Here is a 7,723-nt window from a genome sequence, read left to right on the forward strand (position 1 = left end):
TGAGGAGGCTTTGTTGTGTCTCCTGCCTGTGATCCCGGTGGCCCTAACAGCTCAATGTACCACCCCTGCTATCTGCTGTGCCAGCACTTTCTACGCGTTTACCCCCACAATAGCCCCATTCAGTAGGTGAGGAAATTGGGGTACAGAGAGAGTTAAGTGACACACTGAAGGTCACGCAGCTAGTGTAGGACAGAGTTGGGAATGGGAACCCCAATGTCTGATTGCACCCTGCTCTCCACTGCCTCCTCACGGGGCAGAGTGCGCACTTCCCAAACAGCCCTAGGAAGCTGGGATTATGTCCCCAGCTGCTTCCTCTCATGCTTTCACCTGTCTCATTTCTCCCTGTTTCCTACACAAGCATCCCTCTGGACCCCATCCCAGCTTTGCTTTGTAGCTGTATCACAGGCTAGCGATGAGTTGGAGGTGCTCCTTTTCCTATTTCATACACTGGACCTCTTACTGTGAAAGTCAGACATGAGCCCCAGGGAGACCCTCATGGCCATCATGATGAGAGCGCACAGGCTTTGGAGCCAGATGGCCTGGGTTATAATCCCACTCTGACATTTCCTTGCTGTGTGACATTGGGCAAGTAACTTAACCTCTCTGAGCCTTGTTTTCTCTTCTGAAAACGGGGTGTAATTCTCCCGACCTCACAGGGTCGTGTGTATCTGTAGAGTCACCACTTTTCTTTAAAACGCGTCCTGGATCCCCCACCATCTCTTGCGTGCATGGTTGCAGTGGCCTCTTCCATCCTCACCTCCCACAGTCTGTTTTTCCCCAGCAGCCAAAGGGGATCCGGTTAAAACCTAAGTCAGATCGCATCCCTCCCCTGCTTAACATCCTCCCATGGCTCCCACCTCCCTCAGCTGGAAAGCTAAAGTCCTCACTGCAGCCGACCCAGCCTTCTGTGGTCTTCCTCTGTGACATGTACTCTGTCGCTCACTCAGCTCCGGCCACACTGGCCTCCTTGCTGATTCTCAAACACCCCAGGCACAGTCCTGCCTTGGGGCCTTTGCACTGCCTGCATGCTCTTCCTGGCTCAGAGATATGCATGGCTAAGTCCCCCACTTCCTTCATTTGTGTAAAGACTTGATCAGAGAGGCCCCCTCCCCCACACACTTGATTTTCCTTCAATGTACTTCTTTCGATCTATATTATATTGCATATTTATTCTGTTTATTGTCTCCTTCCCCTACTAGAATGTAAGTGCTACAGGTTGTATCTACTGCTGGAGCGAAGGAGATGCTCAGCAGCTACTTGGTGAGTGAGTGAATGAATGACGGGGTACGAATGAATGCATGGGATCTGGGAATAAATGGTACTGGATTGTCGCCACTGTCATCATTATTATTTTTTCTCTCAATGCTTCTGCTGCCCAAACCTCAGGCAGATGCTGGTTTGAGGACAAAAAGAGCCCCTCATGAGTGGTGACCTCACTCTGACCCCAAGTGTTCCTTATCTCTGGAGTGGCATCAGCCTGAATCTCTTGCTGCCTCTTCAGATTCCTGGGATGTCATGTGACACTGCAGCCCAGAGGCACACAGTATCCCCAGGGAAGGCCCTGGAAGTTAATAGCCTCATTAAGTCTAGCCATGATGGATGGGTGGCTTCACTCAGCTGGAACCCACAAACATGGTGGCAGGGGACTTGGAATGACTTGTGGCCAGGGTTCCTCTCAGGCGCCTGCCCTCTTCCTCCAAAGAAGATTTGGTAGAGATTTTTTTAGTACCCAGAAACAGCTCAAAAGAGTGCTTGGAACTGAAGGTCCTGGATTCAAATCCTAACTCTATACTCATTGATGAGTTACTTCAAGCAGATATTTGCCCCCAAACTAAGAGGGAAACCAAGAGGAATGAATCAAGAGCCCAGCTGGCCTCAGGGGCAGGACCGACAGCTAGCAGAGTAAGAAAATGCCTCAAGACTGGGTGTGACTCAGGTCTCTCACTGAACAAGAACTTGTTGACCACCTACTGTGTGTTGTGACTGGGCACAAGATAATCGTGGTCCCTACCCTGACAGAGCTGACATTCCAGTGGGGCAGACAGACAATTAATAAGAAATACAAGTAAAAAAATTGTTTGTCAGATGATAAATGCTGAGGAAAATATAAAGCAGGGACGGGGATGAGTCGCTAGGGAGTGAGGTCTGCACCTTTCCATAGTCACAGAGGAGATGATTTTTGAATGAGGACCTAAAGGAGAGAGCAGAGGAGGAACCATCCAGACAGCCGGAGGACGGGGCTCCAAGCCCAAGGCACAGCAGGTACAAAGGCCCTGTGGTTGAAATAAGGAGGAGGCCAGTGTGAAGAGAGGGAAGGTCACCAGGGACTCATCACATGGGACCTTGTTGGCCTTGTGAGATATTTGGGTTTTATCTAGAGTGTCCCAGGAGCCATGGGAGGGTATAAGCAGGGAAATGATGATGTCTGATTTCTGACTGCCATAGAAAGGTAGGTTACAGAGAGTGAGGTTGAGGCAGGGAGACCAGTGAGGAGGGTGCTGCTGCTGTCCAGGCAAATGATGCCGACAGCTGGACAGTGCAGAGGAGGGCGCAGTGGGGTGCTGAGGAGTGTACAGTTGGTCCAGCAGTGTGAAGAGAGAAGTTAGCCGGGGCCTGAGGAGTTAGCAAGGGCTTCCTAGGGGAGGTGACCTATTACTGGTCTGAGAGGGTCAAGGGAATTTAGGGAGATGGGGAAGAGGGCCTTCCAAGGAAGAGGCCATGTGGTAAAAGAAGGGTGGAAAGACCTGGTTTTCTAGGGGACCTAAAAAAGAGGCTGAGATTCAAGGGCATGGGAGATGAGTCAGATAAAGCACTGGTCACACTTCAGGGGCATTCCTCATTCATTCATTCATTCATTCATTCATCCACTTATTCTTCAAGCGAGGTCCTTTGGGAGCCAAAGAAGGTTGTAGGGCGGGAGAGAAGAGTGATGTGATTATTTCACAGATTATTGGAGTTGAGTTGGCCCTTAGAAAGGGTCAAACCTCAGTGGGGAAGCTGAGGTCCAGAGCAGGCAAGGACTTGTCCCTGATCACATAGTGGCCACATGACTCTCCCCCAGAGCTTTGGGAAGAGGAATTTAGTGGGGTTGAGGACAAAGTTGAAGGAGTTAGAGGCTACAAAGAGGAGATTTTGGGAGATTGCAGTCTGCTTGGCAAGAACCAATGACTCATACTGTCCCTTTGGACATGGCCTGGGGTCCCATGATGCTAATCCCTCTGCTCCATCCCCACCCTGAATCTGTTGACTTGTGGCTTGGGTCCACTCAGCACTGTGGCTGCTATGTCTGTAATTCTGGCACTCTCTGCTACGGTTCTAATGGTCTGTGGTCAGAACCCAGTGCGGTGTGGTCCCATAATGAATACTCTGTGGTCTGAATCTACTATCCTGGGGCTGGTGAGACTAACATTCTGAGGCTACAGGATTTCAATCTTATGTGCCTTCTTGGGCTGTTATCCAGTTCCCAAATAAAGGTCTTGCTGGCTGGTGCGAAGGGCAGAACTTGGATATGATACCAGTTCCCACGTCGATCCTGGGTAAACCTTCCTAGCCACCTGAAATGTCAGGTGGATGCTCCCATGATGCCAATGGGATGGTGGAGCCCCCGTAGTCACACGGCTGGTCCGAACCCAGGAGGGCCCCACGCTGGTCTGCCTCTCAGTGCAGGGCACCGTGGCTGTCCAGCCTGTGGGGACGGCCACATGGCAGAAAACAAGGTGGAAGGGCACAGAGACCTGCAGTGCCGGAAGTTGTGCTGTATTCCTGCAGCTCATTATGCCACATTTGCTGTATTTAATCACACCCACCCACACGCACGCATGAAGACCACAACAGAGGCGTCTGTTGAGAAACAGCAGAGTGGGTACAAGTATGGGCTTGAAGCCAGCCTGCTGGGGTTCAGGCTCAGATCCCTGTGACCTTGGCCCTTTGCTCTGCTCCTTGCACCTTGGTCTCCACATTTGTAACGTGAGGCTAATTTTAGTCATCACTTCATGGGGTGACAGAGAGGGTTAATGTGTACAAAGCCTGGGAATAGTGTCTACTGCAGAGTCACACTTAATAAAAGTTATTTAATCTCCATTTTTCAGAGGAAAACCTGCAATCTGAAAGCCAATGCCCGACACAGAAGACAGGTCTTGTTCACAGAGCCCTTGCAGGTCCCAGACTTGCATTACTTCCTGAAGCTGTCACAACCCCCAGTGCCTGGGTGACATTTATCTACTTTATGAAAGTACCTGGCATGGGGGGGTCCCTGGCCAAGCCACTGCCCCTGTGAGACATGGGAGCCATAATTATAACATTTCTGTCCCTTCTGCTCAAGTGCCCCACAATTTAATCTGCATACTCATTAATGATGCCTGCCCAGGCATTTTGCACCTAATTATTGCACTATGAAGGCAGTGCCAGGAATATTAACAGGCGTGCCACCTGTTTCCTGGCACGTGGCCTGTTGGTGCACCTGTCCGACAGCCACCCTGGCCCATGCTGAAAATGCTTGGTGGCATTTTCTTTCTTGGCTCAGAAATATCTTGGAACCATCAGATGGATGAGCTGTTTCCCCCAGCAGGGTTTGTGCCTCCCACGGAGCTGCATGCTGACTCTTGGCCTCGGAAGGGTTGAGGGGTTCTGGAGAAGGTAGAGGGACTGGGTTGTGTTGAAAATCCCTCCTCTGCCACTTGGAAGCTGTGTGATGCTGGAGCCATTACTTTCTATCTCTGAACAACAGTGTCTCAAATTCATGACAGGGTAGCAATGAGGCAGTGATTCTAGTCAACTAGCTTAGTTGGGTAAAATCCAGCAATGTTCTCATTCAGTATTTAGTTGTTTTAAGCTCTCCAGGTGATGTCACCTGTGTTAAGGTGAGGCTTGATGCCTATAGAGCCCTGAGCTCCATGCCTGGCACATAGTAGGTGCCCAATAAAGGCCGTATCGCTTTTGGGAACACATGCACAGCCCTTACCAGTTTGCAGGACATTTTCACCTCCATTGTCTCCATAGAGCAGCCTAATGATGATCGGAGTTCTTAATCATTACCTTCATTTTACCAACAGGGAAACTGAGGCCCAGAGTGGCATCTGAATCAAGGCCTTTTTGACCCCAGAGCTCATGCCGCTGCCTCAGAGAAAGGTACATCAGCCATCTTGCAAACATTTACCCCTGGCAGAGGGAGGTGGCTGGACCTTAAAGACACCAGATTCCTCCCACCTCCTCTGCCTCTACCCCCAGTCCAGTGACCATGTTCTCCAGCCTTGTGCAGCTCCTCCCACACCCCCACCCTCACAGTCTTCCTCCAGCAGCCAGAGAATGGTGTTAAACCACAGATCAGACCACATCCTTCCTCTGCTCCACGTGCTGCAATGGCTCTGCTTCCCTCAGAGGAAAAGCCAGAGTCCTTAGGAAGCCCTGCTTTACATCCCCCACTCCCTCCGCCCATACTTCCTCCTCCTTGGACACCCAGGCCTGCTCCACTCCATCCCGGCTGAAGCATCGCTCCCCACCCCCCTCGCCCACCATGGCTTCCTCCTACTTTTCAACCTTTGATCAAATGTCACCTTCTCGTGGAGGACTTTTATGACCCCATGTTTATTTTTAGTTTATTTTTCAAGACTTTATTTACTTCTAAACAGCACGCATAACATAAGTATACCCCTGAAGCATTTTAAGGGGAAATCTCAGACTTTTTGTGTTTCACCTGTATCTCCAGCAGATGGACTTAATCTTAAATACAATTACAATAACAGCATCAACTGAAGTGAATTAGCTATAATTCCTTCATATCATCTCATACCCAATCCTCGTACGGTTTCCCCCTCTTGTCTCCCCAAAGTCTTTTCGCACTTCTTTATTCAAATCGGGATCTAGCTAAGGTCCTCGTGTTGCATTTGGTTGATGGGTCTCTGAAGTCTCTTTTAATCTATAACAATCTCTTCTTTTTTGTTTTCACTCTAATTATTTGTTGGCAGATAAGGTTTTTTTTTTTGAAAGATAATTTAATGTTTTAAAATGTTTGCTGAACTAATTTGGGTGGAGCCTGGAGTAGGAGACCACAGTAGGGTGGGGGCCACCAGGAAGCAAAAGGTCCCAGACAGAAAGAGATAAGGTTTTTTTTTTTTGAAAGATAATTTAATGTTTTAAAATGTTTGCTGAACTAATTTGGGCGGAGCCTGTGGAATGGCCCCGTGGTGTCATTTAATACGTTCTTCTGTCTCCCTGTACTTTCTGTCCACTGGTGTGTGGGTCTAAAGCTGGATTTGATTCAGGTCCAATTTCGTAGGCACGAATACATCACGAGTGGTGCTGTAGGCTTCTTTCCACATCCTATCAGGCGGCACATATGCCAGAATGTTACACTTTTGGCGATGCAAGGATCCATCCAGGGATTCGAGTGCTGTCTGCCTGATCCCTCCATCTCTTGGTCCTTTTCAACCCTCCGTTGATGGCCAATCCCAGATCCTTCATGTCATTATGACTGCTAAAAGGTGGTTTTCTAATTCCACTATTTCCTCTGCACTTATTTGCTGTGGTTTTTCTGTAAAGACCGACTTTCCCTTATTAGATTCCCCTAAAATACTATTCAGACAGGATAACTGCTTCGTTGTTTACTTTCATTTTCCGTTTACAGAATAAGGAGGTGGTGCCTTACCTACCTCCAAAGGGACCCGTGAGATTGTTTTTGAGAATTATGAACACATGGATTTTTATAGTTTTATAGTCATTAATATTTTTTGATGTTCGAATTGCCCCACATTTGGCCAGTGGGAGCCCCCTCAGGCTGGCTTCTGTGTCCTTCCAACATTCCCACATCAGACCCTGAGTCTTTCCTTACTTTTGGCACCACAAGATGTTCCAGGCTCATGCTGTGTTTTACCTACCCTGGTCCTGGAATCAGCCATTTCTCTGAGGAGTCCCGGGGAAGAGGTATTTAGGGACCACAGTCTGGGTTCTTGGGAGACCATTCACCTTTGTAATGGGCAGCATCTCCCTCTGTACTCTGATATACCCCTCCCTGCTCCATTTATTTCTAGCATGTTTCACCCCCTAACATACTGAACATCTACTTATTACATTTGTCATGTCTTCTATCTTCCCTACTAGAATATCAGCATTATGAAGGCTTGGTTTTATTCGTGGCTGTGCCTCTGTGCCTGGCATACGGAAGACGCTTAATAAATATTTGTTGAATAAGTGAATGAGGGATGGATGATTCTGGTCCTCTCCCTCCCCTCGCCTGGAGAGTGCTTAAGAGAGATCTGCCCCCATCCCTGAGGTTTCTGTCTTACTTACATCAGCATAGCTGGGAGGCAGAAATGTCACCACTTGGCCCCTCCGGAAGAAAGGGCCTGGAGGAAGAGATTAAAGGCATGTCTGATGAGATGCTAATTTGTTTCTGGAAGCTGGTGGGGGTGGCAGCAACTAGGGTCTCTGGGGTTTTTTGAAGCTGAGGCAGGAATGGGAAAACTAGAATGGAGGGGTAGAGGCTGGTGTGGATCCCTTTGTGGGCTGACCCACCTTTTTATGTGTGGATCTTGCCCTGGGGATATGCTCACCTGTGGGATCTGGGACATTTGCATCCTCCAGGGTAAACTGGTGACAGGAAACCCTCCTCTAGGCCAGGCCACTGGATCTCCCACACCCAGATGCCTGAGCTCCACCTACCTGTGCAGCCTTATTTATTGCTGTACTTTCTACATGTCCATTTCGGCTGGCGCTGGAGACCACCTAT

The sequence above is a fragment of the Pteropus alecto genome, unplaced genomic scaffold, assembly GCF_000325575.1.
Source record: "Pteropus alecto unplaced genomic scaffold, ASM32557v1 scaffold92, whole genome shotgun sequence".
NCBI classification, from domain to species: Eukaryota; Metazoa; Chordata; class Mammalia; order Chiroptera; family Pteropodidae; genus Pteropus; species Pteropus alecto.